We start from the raw sequence: 23,697 nt of genomic DNA, 5'->3' as shown, positions 1-23,697 counted from the left end.
CCTTTTTTCCTGCCTTGTACCCTGGATATTGCCTATTTTTGTTTCCTGTTGTCAAGTCCTGTTTATTCTTGTTTTCCTTCAGGAGTTCCTGTTAGAGGTTTTTTCCCCAGTGTTGGGTTTTTTCCCTCTGGGACTCCTTCTGGAGGATACAGTCTGCTTTGGCGTAGCCTGTCAAGCGGCACCGTGGCTACTAGAAGGGGTCGCCCTTATCTGGGAACATCCAGGACCTGTAGAAGACTTGGGGCCTGATTCTAACTTTGGAGGACGGTGTTAAACCGTCCCAAAAGTGGCGGATATACCACCTACCGTATTACGAGTTCCATAGGATATAATGGACTCGTAATACGGTAGGTGGTATATCCGCCACTTTTGGGACGGTTTAACACCGTCCTCCAAAGTTAGAATCAGGCCCTTGGTGTATTCGCCAATCCGAAATCCAGAGGTGAGAAGTCCAGCGCAGTACGTGACAACACATCTCATATCTAACAGCTCAGCAATGCTCAAAAAGGTGTGTACCTACTTAAATGATCTATGCATCATTGTTCCGCCATTAGTCACATAACAAATTCTGCAAGTACTCTACATGTGACAGGCCAACTAATGACCATCTTCTGGATGACAATCAAGGGCCACAAGATCTGTGATTTGTAAATGGAATTCCCAGGATGGTATGCAGTTGCTAATCATGAGGGGATATCCTAGGCTGGAACAAATGAATTTTTGAATTACATGTCTGTGTTCTACACTGGGATCCTCACACCTAGGTACACATATTTCATAACCCTGACCCTGTGCCTCAGGGGGTAATGGACATGCAATACATACTTTCAAACATCAAGGTCAGCCAGGAAGCTGTGGACAGCTGCCCATGGTTTTAATCAGTCCACCACAGGTAAGGAGGGTGTCCAACTAGAATAGATGCAAACATTGGACAATCACTTCTACATTTATGTTCCTAATTGCGGACAATTGTCCACATCATTTGATATCACTAATACCTTTCCAAAAACAAGCACATAGACGCAAGCACCCATCTGGGTTTGAGTGCATGCACACCTATGACATTGTACTCAAGTGCCACATAAATGTAGCACAACATGTGGAGCTAGATGCTGCTAGGAAGTCAAACTTACAGTCCTACATGTTCATTAGTTAACCGGGATGCTCAAGTCTGAGGGTATGACTTGCTGACTAAATCATGAAAATGGCTACCTCAAAAATTTTCATTACAAAAAATGTAGCAAAATGTAGCAACAAATGTCACCCTGTTCACCTGCCCATGCCTGCAGCGCTGCACTACATTCACAAATTATGACTCTACGCCACTGATTCTCCAACTCAAATATGGAAAAACAATTCAAACTCCAGTCAAGTCACATATCAGATCATGTGCCAGCACATCATACCTTGCTATGTGTCCAACACACAGGAGTCAATCACACAACAGCTGCAAAAACAACACAGAACTAACATATCAACAGTTACTGTATATGTCTGGGTCCGCAAATCGAGCCACTTCTCCAATTGTGTAGGGGGCTGGTCCACCTGTAAAACATGGAAGGGTGAAATGTGCTCAATGTCTGCAAACTATACAACACTTGGAACAAAACATTACTGTGTGTGACATTATATCTGATAGACCAGCCCCTCAGGCATGTAGACACCCCAACAGACATACAACTGTAAACATGTATTGACCCTGTCACTTCAGTGAGTGATACACACACATATGCACTCACACAGTGGCCCTAACAATCATGTGGTGAAAAACCTGATTACTCAATTGGTTGCAGATTCATTTATAGAGGTACTCCATTTCTTCATTTGTTGTTATAAGAGACATGCAAAGCCACATTCCTGGTGCACTGCAATACCAGTCACTCACGTATTGTGGCTTGTGCATCAAGGGACAATCAGTTACTGTGTGATGCTCATGTGGGTTGAGTTTAGCTCCTGAATTATTATGCTTTCTATGGTCATGTGGGTTGAGTTTAGCTCCTGAATTATCATGCTTTCTATGGTCCATTAAATGTGGACCTGTGTTGTCTGTAGGTTACATATGCCACATTGCCAGTGTACCCAGAGCCAGATATGCCCCCTATGACACCATAGTGGCAGAGATCCTGTGTGTTACTTGATGACAATCTTACACTAAACATGGATTGGCCATTTATCTAAATCAAAACTAAATATATGCTGACAGTGTCTATTGTGATCATCCGTGACAGAATGCATGGGCATAGGTGTAGTCATTGCACCTGAAATGTGTCACTCATTGCCCTGTATACCTATATCGGGTATTGGAATTCACAGTTAGCCACATTCATCATCTTACATTAGCCAAGTTGGGTGATCTGCGGTTATACAAAAAACTGACACTGTCCCATAATTGAAACATGGTTTAGAAAATGTCCTACTGTGGCAATCTTGATGAGGTAGGTCTCAATTTCTCACCTTGGGAATGGCAGCAGTCACAGGAATGATGTTCTGATGATCTTAGCATACACCCGTGTCTGTGATAGCCTTCATACTGGGAAGTTAGCTATTGTACATATGCTGCACCAGATCAGCAGGCGTGTACCAAAAGTAAACTAGCAAACTATTTTGTCACATTATATGTATGATGGAAGAGGTCAGGGGTCCCTTGCCCAACATCATGCAAGTAATAATTTGTGACCATGCATTCACCAAGTTCAGGTATCCCATGATGACCCAATAACTCATGAGAATTGCATGGCTATAAAGTGACACAGATGGCAAATGCATCAGCTCTGTTCCAGCAATAGTGCCCAAGGCAAATTAAAACACACAGGAACAATGAACAGAGGGGCAGATATATTTGTTTTCTTCAATTTGTAGCATCTGCTTCATGTTTAACTCTACAACTATGGAAAATAGCACCAAACATTTAGATATTATCCTGTGTGCATTACTTTGGCATCCATTTCTAATTTAAATGCTGCACAAACCAAGTCAAAGTATCAGCCTAAGATATTACCGGAGGTTAGGAAGAACTTTGTACGTATGGCCAGGAATACAGTTTAGACATGTATTCCAAATAATTGGGGACTACATTCATTCCTTGCTTTAGCTTGTGAAATACATCTCTTTCCTGGTACACTCACAGACCGTAAATGAAACATAGGTTTGAGCAGGATTACCATCATCTATTGAGGTAATTGACAAGATCAAGTTGGGCTTTGTGAGTTTGTGCAGCTTTTGCGTCAACAAATAACAGTAATGAGCAGCAAATATTGTATAAATCAGGGCCACTGTATATTTAACTTGCATTCCACATGTCCACAAACATTGCATGCAGCATATCAACAAATCTGCTACTGTCACTACAGAGCATTTCAATGTGCACATTAGTCTGAACTGTACTCACCAACAGGGCCACCAATGACCACACCCAGGTGGTCCAGCAGGTCTTGCTCTCTGGCAACAAGGTCAGCCCAGCGCTGTGTGTTGAAAATTCTCTTCAGATGGTACAGCACCTAGGACCACCTGAGCCTCCGTGTGATACCCCTGTATCACCGTGTCACCAGCCTCTAACATCAGGGGGAGGAAGTGGCACACCAGCCAAATGAATGTCCCCAGCTCCTCCTCACCCATTCTCCCCAGATGTGGCCTACCCAACATGACAGGAATAATTGGTATAGGAAAGGGTACAGAGGAAAATACAGGGAAAGGAGGGAGGAAAATGAAACTTAAGTAATCCACAAACAGCCCAACAATACCCCAATTAACAATGCCCTCTACACACTCCCAACAGTACAAAGACAAAATTAGACACCAAAAATGACAAAAACACACTTACACTGAATAACTGAGACAATTACAAAAACAACAGATGGCAAATAGAAAGGCACACAAGAGACAAAAGCACAATTTGGACAGACAAAACTCTCAGCACAGCCACACAGTCTAGAAGAATCACAGATTGCAAAGTGAAAGTGAAAGTAGACCCACTGCACCATTTCTGTAAACAAGATGTCTCGTTACATCACTTCCTGTCTCAAATGCGGTGCGTTTTTATTATGATGCGTGAAAAATGTATGACGCTTACGGGCTATGCGTCAAAAAATATTGACGCAAATGCTTCAAAATTCCCCCGTATTCAAAGTTCAATATATTTTTCATTGATAACCAATTTCATGGGGTGCAGTGTAGGCGTTACCGCTAGGGACCAATGGATGTATAATGGCTGTGAGCGTCATTTTTCAATGCATATGCAGCAAAATTTGACGCATATGCGTATTTCTTTTACATGTTTGCGTCAAAATATCTGTCTTTAACTGTGTTTGTGTCATTTCTCTCATTTTTAACGTACATGAAAGCTGTACCTGTACAGAGATAGGCTGTTAGCTCCTGCATTGTGTGCTCCAGTGTTTGGGCACATGTGGCAGACCACACTACTGTGGACCATAATACTCATTTTGTTTTGCTGGATGAGCACTCTTCACTGATGCAACAGCAACCCAAACATTTGGAATATAAATTGGTATTCCCAAGTTTGAGCAGGTGGTGTGTCAATAGAGGATAGCAAGGCTACACAACTTAATACATTCACTCATTGCCTGTGTGTTTATGTCTGTGAATTGGCTATTTCAATTGTTGTTGTGCCTCTGTGTTAACGTCACAAGACGTGTTTTCATTAATGTGCTTGTATGCATGTGTTGTAAATGTGGATAACCATAAGATGCCATTCAGTGTGGTACATCAGTCAGGATATGTGTTTGTCATACCCGAAGCATCTAATGCTGTGTGAACTTCCCGGACTTTGGGGACTAAACATCTCCCATGACAATCTATGCACAGGATAGATAGAGGACGGTTGATAATGTTACAAGGGTAACCCATTGCATGTACTGGAATGTTGGATACCACTTCCTGGTCACTTGTTTGTATGCTACCCATGAGTCAGGCATTTGAACATGGTAGGTAGGTACAGTGTTTGTGACACAAAGTCACAAAACCAATCCACAAATGTAATGTTACACCACAGTTTCAGTCATATAAATGACCTATGTTTCTCCTGTGGCAGTGGAGGACCATCAGACCATGCTGCATGTGTTCACATATTTCCAGTGGTTCTTTGCACAAAGGTGTCCATGTCAAGTGTGTGGCCATGTGTACCATGTGTCAGTATTGGCCTCCCTGTTGTCACAGTTATGTGCAGGTCTAGTCATGAGTCTGTGGAGCCATTCCCTGCATTAACAGAGTGACCTTCAAAGCAGAATTTACCGAAAGTCAAATAGAAATTGACAACACACATGGAGATAGTCCAGCTATGGCACTGCAGAACGTTTGAGGTTGACAAAAGGGCAACCTTGGTGTGCTCACAAACTTTATGGATCAGTAATATGAAACAGGCAGGTTTCATCATAACATTTGTACACAGGGTGGCCTCTAAAATTCCCACTGCAACAGGGAACATCAGCGCCTCTGTGCTGATTAATCTCACAGCTAGTCACCACGCAAGCACCATCCCTAGGTTGCGGCCAATGTGAATCTGTGTGTTGTCCGTCAGGGCACAAACATGTTTTGTCCTTTCATACACATTAGCAACCCTTGTTTGTTGTGCTGGAGGCACCCTACCAAATCCATGCATATAGCCATAGTACACTGTCACTGTTTGTCACTCATGAATACATGAAACCCAGACAAGGGATGGGGGCTGGATTAGGCTATTTGAATACATGTCCTGGGGACCATGGTACGATAAGTAAACTGATTACACTATACAATCTATTTGAGGATTCATCATAGACCTACCAGACACAATACCCCATGAGGAAGGAGAGGTCATGGAAAGCAACTATGAAACAAATGTAGCCACAGGGAACCTCGATGGTAGCGCAAAGACAGGAACCAGTCAGGCTAACAGGATGCAGGCTTTGTCAGGAAGAAACATGAACAAGGCAAATACACAGTGAGCAGGCTCTGACTGGGAAAAGCTGGGACAACACTGTGGGAACTAAATTTGTGATGTGAGCTGCAACATTACACAATACCCCAAGGCCTGTGTTACACAAGTGATTTATACGGCAATGCACAACAAGGATATTCATAAAATGGCAGTTTCTAAGCAGTTCCAGGCAGCAGCAATGGCAGTGCAGGTTGAAATGGCAGGTCTGCATGGAAGTGCTTACAGGTGTGTGCAGCTTCAGTCTTTCACAAGTCCTTTAGATGTGAATCAAGTTCAAAGGGTCAACAGTACCTTTCACATGGGAAGCAATGGACAGGTGATTACTGGTCCTACTGACTACCAGGCAGTGCATTATTGGACCTGAAGTCCATGCAGACAGATGAACTATGACTATAGCATGCCATACTAAAGAGGGAAGCACACAGGAGTCAGAATGAGAGTCTGTGTGTGTGAGTAGATGAAGGTTATCAGGGTACAAATAGTCAATTTACAGGGCCCCCTACAGAAGGGTGGGGAGAGACTGAAAACTTGGCAGTGACAGGACTTATTACCTGGGATGGCATGCGCAGGGCATGTCTTGTAAGCAATACCTGGGGCACTCCTGCTATCCATTTTCAGCTTAGATGGACTTCTTGCCACACATGCTCCTCGCAGAGACAGCTGATGTCACACTTACTGCTGTCAAGGGTGTGGTCATACATTCCTGTTACCAAAGCAATAGCACATCCATTGCCTCATGTATGAAACACTGTTTAACCTTATGATTGATGGTGTCTTAGTTGTGTGTCATGTTACTACAAGGCCCATGTTGGCAACATGGATGTGTCTCAGAGATATAGTCCTCTGATTTTGACCTTCACATGTGAAATAAACAGGACATATGTCGTTTCCACTGTGTGTGATGTTGGGTGTACATTCATACCCATCACATGTGATGTGGCTTTTTCAGTATACTAATCTGTATTTCTGCAATTCTCCATGACGCTAAACTCTGATTCTGATTCCTAGGGATCATGTGATGCATAAATAATTACACAGACCATAATTGAGTGATGAAGTGAGGTGTTTAATGACATATGGTAAGAAAGTGGTGATGGTGACTATAGTTAAAAGAAGTTTTGTACAATGTGTTGTCTCCGACGCAATCCTGCTGCAGTGTTTGGATGGTCCTCCTCATGTTGCCGAACAGCATCCTCCTCTTCAGGAATTTGTGGGTCTGGTTCATAGAGGGGAATGTTCCTCCTTACACAAATGTTGTGCAGGATGGCACAGGTCAAAATTATCTTGCACACCATTTCAAGGGAGTATAGAAGGCTGCCTCCGGAGATGTCCGGGAACCTGAATCTTGACTTCAGGATGCCGAAAGTCCTCTCTACTATGGTGCATGTCCTCTGATTGCCTCATTATAGGCACGCTCTGCTGCAGTGCTTGGGTTTGCGAATGTGGTCATGATCCATGGCTGGATCCCATACCCCTGATCAGCTGAAAGAGAAAATGAGTGTTAATATTTGGATGTTGCTTGCACCTTGATTATAACTTTGCATGGCAGGTGTTATCTTGTGTTGTCTGTGACTCATCTGTGTTTGTGTTATTGTGTGGGATCCCCGGCTTCTAGGATGTTCTATCAGCATTGCGTTGTTTCTTTATCTAAACTGGTGTTTGGCTGATTGACCGGAGATCAGCTGTATATTTGTAAACTTGCAGTACATTGTGTATCTCCCATGCATTATGTCATGTGAAAGAAGTGTCCATGTGTCTTCAGTGGAAGTGACATGATACTTCCACACAAATCATTGATTCCACTGTGGTGGTAACACAGTTGCACTATGTGGGCTGAACATCCCATCCAATTCAACATATGTAATAGCATGGTAAAAACAACAGTGAGGCCCTTTGATTTGACTGGGTGACAATGTACAACATATCTCCATAAGTTTACAGCACTGACGTGTTGACAATTGACAATGCACAAATATCCCATGTGTGACAAGTTCTATGCAAACCTATTTTTGTGGCCTCACCGAGTTGGCTCATGTGCAAACATGTACCTACACTACTGAACCTGGTCCAGGTAAGCTGGCTTACTTGGTTGTTAGGGTGAAAATGTAAGTGTCAGAAGGTCCATATGCCTGTACATCTTTTGTGTATATGTGTAATTGTCTCAAGCTGTATGTGTAGCAATGTGCACTTTGCAATAATGTTACATGAATATGTATTCTTAGCACAGTCCGCTTCCTTATTGCTAGTAGGCAATGTCACCCCTGGAGTGATGTGAGATGTTGGTACTGCCTCAATGATTCCATGTCACCTTCATTAGAGTCATCATCATCATGCTATGTGTCTCATGGTGTTTGACCTTCAGCGAACCACATTACACACACCTTACACAGTACGTATTGGTTGAAAGGGTGTGTGATTGAGTGTTATTGATGTGATGTTGTAAGATTCATCTTCCAAGTTGTACTGCCAGTTAAGGCCATGTCAATGTCACTGTGTGGTTTTAAATTGGTCCCTTGTGGCTCTGGAGTGGCATCTGTTGTTATTTTCATCTGTCATTTGTCCATAGGCGTGTATCCCATTGGGCCAGGATATCAAACATGACTAGCAGTGCCACAACCTCAGTGTCTTCCGACCACGAGTCTATGTAGTAGTGTATGTGTTGTATGCCCTACAGGGTTGCTGTGCTGTGTGTAAATTACTGGGTTTCTGTACTTACCAACAAGTGGGCCATTTCCATATCGTCCATCCTGGAAGTGTTGATTGATGGTGCAGTGGCGGAAGGTAAATGAATCATGTACACTCCCAGGATACTTTGCCACGATGTTTGTGATCAAACCCTGGTGATCCACAATGGCCTGCACATTGATGGAGGGTGTGTGCTTCCTGTTGCGGTATAGATGCTTGGTTGCAGCAGGTGGCAGAATCCATACATGTGTACAGTCAATGGCACCAATCACGTGTGGGAAGACGTTGATTTGGTAGAAGCCCTGTTTGGTCTCCTGCTGCTTCAGCTGTGTGTTGGGGAAGCTGATGTGGCGGGGTGTGAGGGAGATGATGGCATCCAGTACCTTAGGTAGGAAGGCAGAGAATGAGGACTGTGAGATCCTGGCAACCAGGGCACCAGTGGTTTGAAAAGAGCCACTTGCCAACATGTGGAGGCCAGCTAGCAGCTTGGTCTCTGGTGGAATGATCTGGGGTGCCTGCAAGCTGGGTGCCATCTGTGGCTCAAAGTTGCACAGCAGCTGCTGTATGGCTTGCCAGTTTAGTCTGTACCTCTGGATGATGTCATGTTCCCTGAGGCCCTGAAGGGTCGTCCTGGTCTGGAATATCCTCTCCTGCCTTCTGCGTTGCCTTTGGGGTCCCTGCTGGTGTGGTGGAAGTTGCTGCTGTTAGTCCTGTGTTCTGCGTCTTCGTGCATGCTGGATGAATAGCACCTTCATGTCTTCATTTTTTAGCTCTGATTATTGCTTCTGTGTGTTATCCTTGAGTACTGGTGTGTTTGCCCAATTTTACCGTCTGCCCATTCCCAGGTGTTAATTTTTGATGCAAATCGGGCGTGCGCCATTTTCCACCTCCGCCTCCCAGCTGTGCAGCATTTTTGTGTGGTTGGATAAATATGGCGCACGGGTGTTTAAGTCATTTTTTGGACAAGAACGCCTACCTTGCATGTCATTAACGCGAGGCGGTTTCACGCATCCAGAAAATGACGCACACAGCTAAATTTTGACGTTGACGTGGTTGGGCGTCAAAGTATAAATATGGTGTTAGGTTTGCGCCAAATTTGCGTCAAAACAAATTATGCAAATTCTGAGCGAGCAGAGTATTAATATGCCCCTATGCGTTTAATGGCTCTGCACAATGTTTTTTTTTTTAGATACAAACTGAGAAGTAAGAAAAAGAATGGCTTTTCCACCATGGCAGTTTACTCCAGGGTGTCCGATCTTCTATTTTTGTTTGTTTGTGACAGACAGAAAAAGGGACATCAGAATGTCCACTTTAAATAGAGTGGGACAGCTAATGCCCTTACAGCAGTGGTTCCTACACCTCCAGGTTATTGTAGTAGGCTTTCTGATGGTTAAGCCAGCTGGGTCTCTGCCGCTGGAGAACTGAAAGCACACCGACTCATAATTGAGTGGGAAATACAAGACTACAGTTGTGATTGAGTACCCTATCTGCCAAACTCCAAATCATCCCCTCATACTTGTGTTATTAAAAGCCTCACCATTTCTGCCCTTTTAGTTACCCAGGTCCACTCAGCAACGCTCACATAGTTGCCTTTATTCCCATTTATAACTTATTTTCTGCCAAATGGCATCCATCATTTTTTATTCAGGAGTTCAAATAGTCATTGGTGCTCATCATTTGTATAGTGCCCTTCTCCTACAAATGTGGCCTTTCAGCAATTTCCATTTGTTAGACCTGACAGCCTTAGGATGGTCACCCCCAACTTTTTGCCTATTTCTCCCCACTTTTTGACAATGTTTTTGCTGGTTATAGGACTCTGCGCACTTCAACACTGCTAACCAGTGCTAAAGTGCATATGCTCTCTCCCTTAAAAAATGGTGACACTTGCTGATACCCAGTTGATATATTTAATTTACTTGTAGGTCCCTACTAAAGTGCACTGCATGTGCCCAAGCCTGTAAATTAAATGCTACTAGTTGGCATGCCGCATTGATTGTGCCACTCACATAATTAGCTCCTTAACCATGTCTCAGGCCTGCCGATGCAAGGTCTGTGTGCAGGTTCACTGCCACTTCAACTTGCCATTTAAAAGTACTTGGCAAACCTTCAACACCCCTTTTTCTACACGTCACCCCTAAGGTAGACCCTAGGTAACCCTTAGGATAGGGTGCATTGTAGATAAAAATCAGCACATATACCTATGTGTTTTATATGTCCTGGTAGTGTAAAACTCCTAAATTCATTTTCCACTGCTGTGAGGCCTGCACCTTTCATAGGCTAACATTAGAGCCAGTGGCGTAGCGTGGGGGGTGCAGGGGGGGCCGGCCGCACCGGGCGCAACATCTTGAAAGAGACTAAATCCACAGGTTAGGGGGCGCAAATTACTTGCCTTGCCCCGGGTGCTGACAACCCACGCTACGCCACTGATTAGAGCTACCCTCATATCCTGTTTGAGTGGTAGATTCTGTTCAGAATGAAGTATACAGGCCATATTTAGTATGGCCAGAATGGTAATACACCATCCTACTGACTGGTGAGTTTGAATTTTATATTACTATTTTACAAATGCCACTTCTAGAAAGTGAGCATTTCTCTGCACTTAAAATCCTTCTGTGCCTTACAGCCTGTCTCCAGTCCACGTCTGGGCAGGGCTGGTTGACAGCTCCCTTGTGCATTTCACCCAGACAACCAGAAACACAGGATGCACAGTCACACCTGCACACATCTGCATACTGAATGGGTCTTCCTGGGCTAGAAGGGTGAAGGGCCTGACACTTATATTTCAAAGGACAGTGGTCTGCCCTCACGCAATGGACTGCCAAACCCCTACTGGGACCCTGGCAGACAGGGTTTTATTGAAAGGGGACCTTGTGTTCTCCAAAACCACTCTTTGAGGTCTCCCCCACTTCAAAGGCGCTTTTGGGTATATAAACTGGGTCCCTGACCCTACCAATTTGGACACTTTTTGGTACAGACAATTTGCACCATAACCTGCAACCTGTCAAGAGAAGCTGTCTGGCTGCCCAAAGGACTCACCTGGACTGCTTTGATGTAAAGGCCTTCTGCCTCGCTGTTGCCCTGCTGCATTGTTGGCCCCAGGCTCTGCTGAGAAGTGCTCTCCATGGGTTTGGATTGAGCTTGCCTCCTGTTTCCTGAAGACTTCACCTCTGCAAAGAAACTCCTTGTGTGGCGAAAATAGCCGCACAGCCTGCCAGAATCGATACACAGCCTGCCTAGAGGTTAAATAATCAATGCATCGCCGAACCGAAACGATGCAACCTGACTCCCTGAGTGGAAATCAAAACAGCGCCAGGGTTGCGAACGGAACTTCAATGCAGAACCCACTGAATCGACGCATCGCTGAGCTAGAACGATGCAGCCCGAATTCCTGCGAGAAGAATTGACCCAGCTCCTGCCATATGACAGAAATTTCAATGCATCCCCACCGGATCGACACAGCACCTGTGACTTTGCCCTACATGCCCAGGATTTCCACGCATCATCCCTGGGCATCAAAAGACCCCACATTGCAAAGAAGATTCAAGCTTGCGAGCCAGAATTCAATGCAAAGCCCTTGCCACGTGGAAAAGGATCGATGCATCGTCTGTGTGCGCTGAAAATCCGAAGCACACCTACCTTTTTCCTCGCATCCCCTCCTCTGTGGTTCTCGTGGGTGTAATTTTGACACAAACCAGATACTTTGTGCTTGCAAGAGACAATTGTTGCTCTTAAGAACTAAAGACTCTTCTTAGCATTACAAAAGTGATATTTCAACTTGTGATTATCAATTCTTGATCGTTTTGACCTTAATATAATCAGATGAATATCCTATATATTTCTACATGTGTGTGGTGTCTTTTTGTGGTGTTGTCACTGTGTTAATGCATGATCTATTGCACAAATACTTTACACATTACCTTCTTAGGTAGCCCTGACTGCTCAGTGCCAAGCTACCAGAGGGTGGGCACAGGATGATTTGGATTGTGTGTGACTTACCCTGAGTAGGATTGGGGTCCCTACTTGGACAAGGGTGTATACCTCTGTCAACTAGAGACCCCATTTCTAACACCATTGATTGAAGGCCTGAGTGTATTTGCCTTGTCCAACTTGAGGCTGGTTCAACCTTGCATGCTTAGTCAAAGAGGGAATGGTAGAAGTGACCATAAATGGCAATAGATTGATCTTGCTTGAGATTCCTATGAGTGATGTGACTTGTGTTGAAGTATGGTATGCAGAGGCATTACCGTGTTGAGAAGATAGCAAACATTGATGCATAGCATTCCTATATACCAAAACAGATGTATTTCACTTCACCTTCAGAGGCACCCAATGCTATAAACTTTGGTGACTACATTTAGACATTTGTGGTATTGTAACTAAGCAGTAGGAATCTGGTGAGTGCCATGCTTATTGTGTGCCTCACTTCCTGATTGTCTAGAAGTGGAATGTGTACACAGGTACCACTCATGATATAAGAGAAAAACCTCTAATGGGGTATGGATTAGTAGTCAATGGGCCTAAGAACTGAAGTCCAGGAATCAGTAGGTTTCTGGTGTCTTGGTATTTGGAACAATAGCAGGTGCCATGTTACCAATATCCTTTGCCTGGTTGGGTTGGCTTTCTGGCTTCAATTAGAAGGCAGCAGAGTGTGAGCGTCAGGCACAGATTTTAATCTCAGTATTGCAGACTATCAGGCGAGCCAGAAGTCCTTTTGAAACAAGCTGGAAAAAATTGTCAGTTCCTGATATGAGAATGTTGAATTGTGGTTTAAAGGCACCATGTTTTTTAACTTATTTTGAGGATAGTTATACCTTCCTTGGTAACGAATGATAGGGTTTAGCATTTCACTGTCACAGCGAGTTATGGTGATTGGGTGGCACATTGATCCGTCCTAAGAGACCACTGCAAGGTGTTTAGGATAAGACAAATTTTAATTTTGCATCATACTATTAGATTGTCAGTGCTCTTCAAAGGCAATCTGAGTGTTGAATTCCACAGTTCACCAACTGCACTGGAGATGCTGTCCCTCCACGGTTTAATGCCTGATACAGTAGAGTGACTACTTGCATCCTCGATTTAAAGTCTAGGCCAGAACTTCAGCCATTAATTCTGGAGAAAGGTAGGACCAATGCTATTGATAACACTGTAGGGTCTATTTACTAAATTCTTATGCAATGCAGCGCAGCAGCCCAAAATGCTAGTCTTTGTTGCATGAGAAAGGAAGAGCAGGACAAAGCTATATCTACGGAGACATAGCACCCTCCCCAACTCTCCCTAGCACTGGCACACAATCAGGTTGTTGGCCACCACACACACACCTTTGCACCGTAGTGCAAAAGAGTCTGCTTGAGCCAGGTATAGGTTTTGCACTGAAAGGGTAACGTTCCAGCACATAATAAAAGCTTACAGCAACTTTAAAACGTTTTGTAAGTATTCTGTACATTGCAGCATTATAGGAGAGTACCCTCTTTTTGGCATGTTACACCCAAATTCTGCCTGATGTCAGTGTGTTTTTGACTGTGCCACTGGGATCCTGCTAGTCAGGACCCCAGTGCTTATGTTTATAGCCTGCTTGTCAGTGTGTTTCACTGTTTTCTAAATTGCAACTGGAGTTCTGCTAATCAGGACCCCAGTGCTCATGCTCTTTCTGTTTCTACATTTGTCACTACATACTGGTAACTCAGTATTTCACTCCATATTGGCATACTGGTCCCATCTTATAAGTCCCTAGTATATAGTACGTAGGTACCCAGGGCACTGGGGTTCCAGGGGATCCTTACGGGCTGCAGCATTTCTTTTGCCACCCATAAGGAGCCCATACAAAGGCTTCTACAGGGCTGCACCAGGGCACTTATAAGTCACCTATATATCAGGTCTTCCAACCCTGAAGGCTGGGTGCAATTACCTGTGTGTGAAGGCACCCCTCTACTAGCAGAGGTGCCCCCACGTTGTCCAGGCCAATTTTCCCAGACTTCATGAGTGGGGGGGACGCCATTTGAAGTGTGCACTGCACATAGGTCAATACCTATGTACAGCTTCACAATGGTAACTCCGAATATGGCCAAGTAAGGTGGGTAACAACTAGGAATTGAACCCCAATACTGATTCCAATATTGGTTGCACAATCCCATTCACTCTGGGGCTCCTCCAGAGTGCCCCTGGGTTTTGCCATTTTGGATTCCAAGGTGGTGGGGCACTCTGGGGGCATCTCAGTGGCCAGTGCCAGCAGGTGATGTCAGGGACCTCTCCTGGAAGGTGCTTTCCTGGTTAGGTGACCAATCCCCCTCTCAGGGCTATTTAGTGTCTCTCCTCTGGGCGTTTCTTCAGATTCAGATTGCAAGACTCTAGCAGGAATCCTCTGCATCCTTTACTTCATCTTCTACTGACGGATCAGCCGCTGACTGCTCCACGAACTCTTCAAAACTGCAACAAAGAGGCTAAGATGACTTCTGCAACATTGTATCTTCAACTCCTGCCAGCAACTGCAACCGTTTCCAGGTCATGCATCCTCCAAGGACTGCCTGTCTTCAGCCTGCACCAGAAGAATCGAAGGAATCTCCAGAGGAGTGACAAACTCACTTCCTTTATTCAGCAGGCACCTCTCTGCAGCGACCATCGGTGGCTTGGGTCCCCTCTCCAGATGGCAGGTGTGGATCCAGCAACATAAGGGGTAGACTAAAGTGACTCTGGCAGTCCCAATGTCCATCTGTCCAACTTTAGAGGAGGTAAGAGCTTGCCTCCCCACGCAAGACAGTACCCCCATGCACAGCGTGACTTGCTGTTGCCAAAGCTTCTGTGTGACCTCCCAAGAAGTTCTTCGTGCACAGAACAGCTTAGGCCCCCAGCAGTCCATCCTGTAACGCACAACTTCCTGAGTGGTTCCTGCAGTGTGGGAATCCTGTGTGTCATGCTGCATGGTCCTCCATTTGCACCTTTTTTGTCACTGTGCTGTGTGACTCCTGTGCACACTGCCTGGTCGTCTGAGGGCTCTCTGAATTGCTGAGAGACCCCTCTGTCTCCCTCTTCTGGGTAGAGGCCACCAGGTCCCTCCTGGTACCGAGCAGCGCCATTTTCTGCTAACCGTGAGCTTTGCGTCTGCCAAGGCTTGTTGGCGGTATCCAGCAACGCAAACCAGACAGCATTCATCCATCTGGTGTGGGACATCTTTTGCACCAACCAGGAACCTGCATCGGTCTCCTTCGGCGCAATACTGACTTTGTCTTCTCACCGGTGGTTCTTCTTTTGCACCTTCACCTGGGTTAGCAGGAGGTCCTGTTCTCCCTGGACTCTTCAGTGCTTCTTGGACATGGTCTCCTTCTTCCGCAGGTCTTAAGGTCTAGGAATCCATCGTGGGTGTCTTGCAGACTCTCCTGGTTCTTGCATTATCTTCTATCACGACTTCTAGTGTGTTTTAGAAAACTTGCTGTGTTTTACTCCTGCTTTCCTGGGTTCTGGGGTGAGGTACTGTAGGAAAATGGCACTCATTGCATGGTTACCCCCTAACTTTTTGCCTTTTGTTAATGCTTGTTATGACTGAAAGTGTGCTGGGATCCTGCTAACCAGGCCCCAGCACCAGTGTTCTTTCCCTAAACTGTACCTTTGTTCCCAGCACGGCACAGCCCTGGCACACAGATAAGTCCCTTGTAACTGGTACCCCTGGTACCAAGGGTCCTGTGGCCAGGGAAGGTCTCAAAGGGCTTCAGCATGTACTATACCACCATGGGGACCCCTCACTCAGCACTTGCACAGTGCCTCACAGCTTGTGGGGAAAATTACTAAGTCGACATGGCACTCCCCACAGAGTGCCATGCCCACAACCCACTGCCTGTGGCATAGGTAAGTCACCCCTCTAGCAGACCTTACAGCCCTAAGGAAGGGTGCACTATAACACAGGTGAGAGCATAGATGCAGGAGCGCTATGCCCCTACAGTGTCTAAGCCAAACATTAGATATTGTAAGTGCAGGGTAGCCATAAAGAGTATATGGTCTGGGAGTTTCGCAAACACGAACTCCACAGTTCCATAAAGGCTACACTGAATTCTGGGAAGTTTGGTATCAAACTTCTCAGCACAATAAATCCACACTGATGCCAGTGTGCGATTTATTGAAAAATGCACACAGAGGGCATCTTAGAGATGCCCCCTGTATACCAGTCCAATTCCTAGTGTTAGGCTGACCAGTTTCTGCCAGCCTGCCACATCCAGACGGGTTTCTGGCCACATGGAGTGAGTACCTTTGTCACTCTGTGGCCAGGAACAAAGCCTGCACTGGGTGGAGGTGCTTCTCACCCCCCTGCAGGAACTGTAACACCTGGTGGTGAACCTCAAGGGCTCAAGCCTGATGTTACAGTGCCCCCGGGCACTCCAGCTAGTGGAGATGCCCGCCCCTCCCGACACAGCACCCACTTTTGGCGGCAAGTTCAGAGGAGATAATGAGAGAAACAAGGAGGAGTCACCCACCAATCAAGACTAGCCCCTAAGGTGAGGTGACCCCTGCCTTAAGAAATCCTCCATCTTGTTTTGGAGGATTACCCCAATAGGAAGAGGGATGTGCCCCCCTCTCCTCAGGGAGGAGGCACAAAGAGGGTGTAGACACCCTCCAGGACAATAGCCATTGGCTACTGCCCCCCAGACCTAAACACCCCCCTAAATTGAGTATTTAGGGGTGACCCTGAACCCATGAAACCAGATTCTTTCAACCTGAAGAAAGAATAAGGACTGCTGACCTGAAAGCCCTGCAGAGACGACGGAGACGACAACTGACTTGGCCCAAGCCCTAACGGCCTGTCTCAAGACTCAAGGTACCTGCACGGCAACCCATCCAGTGGGACCAGCGACCTCTGAGGACTCAGAGGACTGACCTGCACCTAAAGGACCAAGAAAGTCCAGAGGACAGTGGTTCTGTCCAAAAACAGCAACAAGAAACCAACTTTAAACAGACACTTGCCTCACACCGGAAGCGTGAGTCTTCACACTCTGTACCCGACGCCCTCGGCTCGAGTTCAGGAAACCCAACACCGCAGAGAGGACTCCCAGGTGACTCCTCCCTGCACCCCGACAGCGATGCCTGCAGAGAGGATCCAGAAGCTCCCCCTGACCGCGACTGCCTGGTAACAAAGGAACCCGACACCTGGACCAAGCACTGCACCTGCAGGACCAAGGGGAATCACCTACCAGCACAAGAGTGACTAGCAGGCGGCCCGAGAAGACCCCCTGTGCCCTGCCTGCATCGCCAGAGTGACCCCCGGGTCCCTCTATTGCTTACAACGCAAAACCTGGCACTTACTTTGCACACTGCACCCGGCCGCCCCTGTGCTGCTGAGGGTGTGTTTTGTGTGCCTGTGCCCCCCCCCAAGTGCCCTATAAAACCCCACTGGTCTGCTCCCCGAGGGCGAAGGAACTTACCTGCTAGCAGACTGTAACCGGGGCACACATGTTCTCCATAGGCGCCTACGTTATTTGGGCCCACTTTTGACCACTGCATTTGACCAACCCTGTGTTGCTGGTGCTGAGGGTTTGGGGTTGCCTTGAACCCCCAACGGTGGGCTACCTATGCCCAGGATACTAAACTTGTAAGTGCTTTACTTACTGGGAAACTAACCAATACTTACCACCCCCAGGAACTGTTGATGTTTGCACTGTGTCCACTTTTAAAATAGCTTATTGCCATTTTTGACAAAACTGTGTATACTACTGTTTTAATTCAATGTTCCATACTTACCTGTGTGAAGTACCTTACAATTTATGTACTTACCTAAATTCTGAATCTTGTGGTTCTAAAATAAAGTAAGAAAATAATATGTTTCTCTATGAAAACCTATTTGCCTGGAGTTAAGTCTTTGAGTGTGTGTTCTCATTTATTGCCTGTGTGTGTACGACAAATGCTTAACACTACCCTCTGATAAGCCTACTGCTCAACCACACTACCATGAAATAGAGCATTAGTATTATCAAATGTTGCCACTATCAACCTCCAAGAGGAACCCTTGGACTCTGTGCACACCATCTCTCACTTTGAGATAGAATATACAGAGCCAACTTCCTACATTGGTGGATCAACGGTGGGGTCTAAGACTTTGCATTTGCTGGGCTACTCAGCCAATACCTGATCACACAACAAAATTCAAAAAATTGAAATTAGAAATAGATTTTTACAATTTGACTATTTTTCAAAATATTTTAAAGTCCTGCTAGGGCCTTGTGTAAGTCCTTGTTAGCATTTCTTTTGAAGTTTAAAAGTTTGTAAAAGTTAGGATTTAAGGTCTAGAAGTAGTTTTTAGATTTTCAAAAAGTAATCCCAACTTTTAGAGTGATAATTAGTCAAACAGATGAGGCAGTGATGGAACTCAACCTCACACCTTACCTGCATCTAGTGATGTCAGAGTTAAGGTCTCTCTGTAAGATGAGAAAGATCAAAACTGGGTCCAACCCTACCAAGGCAAAGCTCTGATTTGGAGGATACTCCTTCAGATGAGGAAATTAGTGAACAGGAGGAATAACTCACCCCTCCTGTCCTAAATAGGGAGGACACGGCTCCTAGAATCCTGTCCCCAAAAATCATAGTCAGAGAGCCTGGTTCTTCCACGGGATAGTCCAGTGCCTCTGTAAGTATTGAGGACAGCCTCAATGAAGAGGACATCCTTTTTGCCAGGATGGCCAAGAGATTGGCTTTGGAGAAGCAGCTCCTAGCCATAGAAAGGGAAAGAAAAGAGATGGGTCTAAGTCCCATAAATGGTGGCAGCAACTTAAACAGGGTCAGAGAGAATACTGACATCCTAAAAATCCCCAAAAGGATTGTAACCAAATATGAAGAAGGTGATCACCTCACCAAATGGTTCACTGCTTTTGAGAGGGCTTGTGCAACCAGAAAAGTAAGCAAATCTCACTGGGGAGCTCTCGTTTGGGAAACGTTCACTGGAAAGTGTAGGGGTGGAGTCCTCACACTCTCTGGTAAAGATGCAGAATCTTACGACCTAATGAAGGCTACCCTGATTGAGGGCTTTGGATTCTCAACTGAGGAGTAAAGGGTTAGGTTCAGGGGGGCAAACAAATCCTTGAGCCAGACCTGGGTTGATTTTGTTGACTTCTCAGTCAAAACACTAGATGGTTGGATAACTGGCAGTGGTGTAAGTTATGATGGGCTGTATAATGTATTTAGGAAAGAACATCTTTTAAGTAATTGCTTCAATGACAAACTGCATCAGCATCTGCTAGACCTATGTCCACTTTCTCCCCAAGAATTGGGAAAGAAGGCAGACCACTGCATCAAGACTAGGGTGACCAAGACTTCCAAAGGGGGTGATCAAAAGCAAGGGGTCACAAAGCCTCCCCGGGGGAAGGATGGTAAGACATCCAAGGACAAAATCAAAGAGTCTTATACAGGGCCCCAAGAACCTGCTCAGGATCGTGAGCCCTGAGCCTCTTCACAGTCCACAAATGGGCAGAAGGGTAAAAACTTTGATCCCAAGTAGGCCTGGTGTCACAACTGTAGACAGCATGGACACCAAACTGGAGATAATGCCTGTCCAAAGAAAAGTCCAACAACAACAACAACTACTCCAGTTAGTACTGGAATAGCCAGTCTCTAGGTGGGATCAACAGTGTGCCCAGAGCAAATCTGGGTCCACACTGAAGCTACTTTAGTCTCGGAGGGTGAGGTGGATTTAGCCACACTTGATGCCTGGCCGCCTAACATGCAAAAATACAGGCAGCAGCTCTTGATAAATGGGAATAGAGTAGAAGCCCTGAGGGATACAGGTGCCAGTGTCACCATGATGACAGACAAACTGGTTTCCCCAGGACAGTACCTGGCTGGACAGACATATGCAGTCACAAATGCTCACAATCAAACTAAAGTCCATCCCATGGCAATGGTAACTTTAGCATGGGTAGGGGTCACTGGCCTGAAACAGGTGCTAGTCTCCTCTGCAATTCCAGTAGAATGTCTGCTAGGGAATGGTCTTGAGTCCTCAGCATGGGCTGAGGTACAGCTCAAGACCCATGCAGCCAAGCTGGGCATTCCTGAACTGGTGTGTGTCAAGACTAGAGCACAATGCAGAGCACAGGGTGAAAAAGAAGTGTTAGAGTCTGGAATAATGGCCCAACCTTCCAAGAGGAAAGGAAAGAAGACTGGGGACCCAGCTTCTTCACAGCAAAAGAAACAGAACCTCTCTTCTCAGGAAGATGCTCTATCCCCTGAGGGAACTGAGTCCATGGAGCTGGAGCCTTATCAGGTAGAGCTCTTGGGCCCAGGGGGACCCTCAAGGGAACAGCTGTGTGAGGGACAAAAGAGATGCCCCACTCTTGAAGGCTTAAGACAGCAAGCAGCTGAGCAAGAAAAAGGTAATGCCAGTGGAACCCACAGGGTCTATTGGGAAGATGGACTCCTTTACACTGAGGCAAGAGATCCCAAACCTGGTGCCACTAGGAGAGTGGTAGTGCCTCAGGAGTTTAGGGAGTTCATTCTGACCTTAGCCCATGACATTCCCCTTGCTGGGCATTTGGGACAAACCAAGACTTGGGAGAGATTAGTCAACCTTTTCTATTGACCTAATGTGTCCCAGAAGGTCAAAGAGGTTTGCACCTCCTGTGTCACCTGTTAAGCCGGTGGTAAGACAGGTGGCCATCCAAAGGCCCCCCTCATTCCACTTCCAGTGGTGGGGGTCCCCTTTGAAGGAGTGGGAGTGGACATAGTGGGTCCACTTGAACCTCCCACAGCATCAGGGAACCAGTATATACTGGTAGCAGTGGATCATGCTACCAGGTTGTCACAGTGCCCTTTCCTTGGGATCTGCACGATGCTGAACAAAAGGCCCACCTCCCTGCGTCACCAACTCAGAAAGCTATTATAGCACAGAGTTATGATGAAGCCAGGCGGGGATAAAGGGAATTAGGGTAGGGAACTGCAGGGCGAGAGATCTGAAAAGAAACAGTTATGACAAATATGCATACTTTCATTCATAACAGTATAACTCACCAATAGACTCTTGAATAAAGGCGTCTCCGTGATATCAGATTGAGACCCTTTGTGAATTGGGCGTAGCCCCTTTTCTGAATCATGGAACGAGAAATAAACTGCAAGCTCTAAACCTAGAGATGGCAAGAGCTTTGGACTATGGTCATACTCTAAATATTAATCATGTAACAATTATGCATTTATAAGATAAACGTTTGATCTCAGCCTAGAAATTCTCAAAGACTTAAATATGTATCTCACATATTATGCTTCCCAAAAAACAATGAAACTATAATTTGCTTATCTCTGAAACGTTTTCACATTTACTACCTAGGCCTGAAAGTTTATTCATTGAACTTGAAGCATTTTGTTCATTGGGCAGAAGCGCCTTGCTTGTTGTTCATGAAGCGCTTTAATCATCATACATGAAGAGCTTTTGTTATTATGCCAGAGAGCGCTTTTTCTTGCTTTGTCTGAAGCGCTACGCTCGTTATGTCAAGGGGCGCTTTACTCATGTGGCCTGAAGCGTTTTGATACTCGTGCCCAGATCGCTTTACTCATGTAGCCTGAAACGATTTGATTGTCGTACCAAGAGCGCTTTACTCTTGTGCCTTGAAGCGCATTGCCTGTGGTGCTAAGGGGGCCCTTTTACTCATGTGGACTAAAGCGTTTTGATCCTCGTGCCAAGACCGCTTTACTCATGTGGCCTGAAACGCTTTGATCCTCGTGCCAAGACCACTTTACTCATGTGGACTGAACCGCTTTGATTGTCATGCCAAGGGCGCTTTACTCATGTGGACTGAAACGCTTTGATTGTTGTGCCAAGGGCGCTTTACTCATGTGGACTGAAACGCTTTGATTGTCGTGCCAAGGGCGCTTTACTCATGTGGATTGAAACGCTTTGATTATCGTGCCAAGGGCGCTTTACACGTGTGGCCTGAAGCGCTTTGCTCGTTGTGCTAAGGGGCTCTTTACTCCTGTGATCAGAAGCACTCTGAACGACGCGCCAAGGCCACTTTACTCTTAGAACTGGAAACGCTTTGGTCGTTGTGCTAAGGGGCACTGTACTCCTGGGATCCGAAGCGCTTTGATCGTCGAGCCAAGGCCCCTTTACTCTTAGAACTGGAAACACTTTGCTCGTTGTGCTAAGGGGTGCTGTACTTTTGGAAGTAAAAACTTCCTTCAAGATTGGGCTCATCAAGACCTTACTGCTACGAGTGCGACCTACTTGTATCTGAATTCACCATGGAAACAAGGATACTCCGCCTTGCTGTCAATCTGCCATGCAGGAAATCTACTCTTTTTCAGAGGAACCCCCACAAGGTCTGACTGCATCGAAGTCTTCAAAATAGTGAGCAATGTGCTTGGGTGTAGTTAGGCCTTATAGGCCTGCCACACCCCAAGATGGCCGCTGCCTCTAAAAACCTGGAAATTGTAGTCCCTTCATGGAATAGCATTGATAAGTGCATCTTGTCCACCAATGTCCTGACCCTGCAGCTACATGAGCTTTACACAGGGCATGCAATGCTGATGACCACTTTTAGAACAGGAAGGGAGGACAAGTGGTGCGCATGAAGTGCCGCAAATACGCGCAGTGGAATTTTGGGCGGGACCGCACACAGCCTTATTCCTGACATTACACCCCTCTCCCAAGCGTGGTCCAGGGCCCGGCTTATCAGCATGGAGGAGATGAAAGCGCTGCACCAAACGAGGTGCATGGACATGTCTTGCAGGTTCCCAGGAGTCATTTTCCGGTCCTTATCCTTTCCAGGACACTAAGGGCCTGATTCTAACTTTGGAGGACGGTGTTAAACCGTCCCAAAAGTGGCGGATATACCACCGACCGTATTACGAGTCCATTATATCCTATGGAACTCGTAATACGGTAGGTGGTATATCCACCACTTTTGGGACGGTTTAACACCGTCCTCCAAAGTTAGAATCAGGCCCTAAGTACCAAAAGGAAGACCCACGATATCTGGAGTCCAAGATAGATCACACCTCATGCTCCCAATGACCTTGGACTAATAGAGGACCAGGTTGGGTGACACTTGAGGGCGCAGCAAGTTTAAGAACTGAAGTGTGAAACACCGGATGAATTTTCAAGGACAATGGCAATTTTAGTT

This window comes from Pleurodeles waltl, chromosome 11, assembly GCF_031143425.1.
Source record: "Pleurodeles waltl isolate 20211129_DDA chromosome 11, aPleWal1.hap1.20221129, whole genome shotgun sequence".
NCBI lineage: Eukaryota > Metazoa > Chordata > Amphibia > Caudata > Salamandridae > Pleurodeles > Pleurodeles waltl.
Note: the sequence above shows the minus strand (reverse complement) of the source record.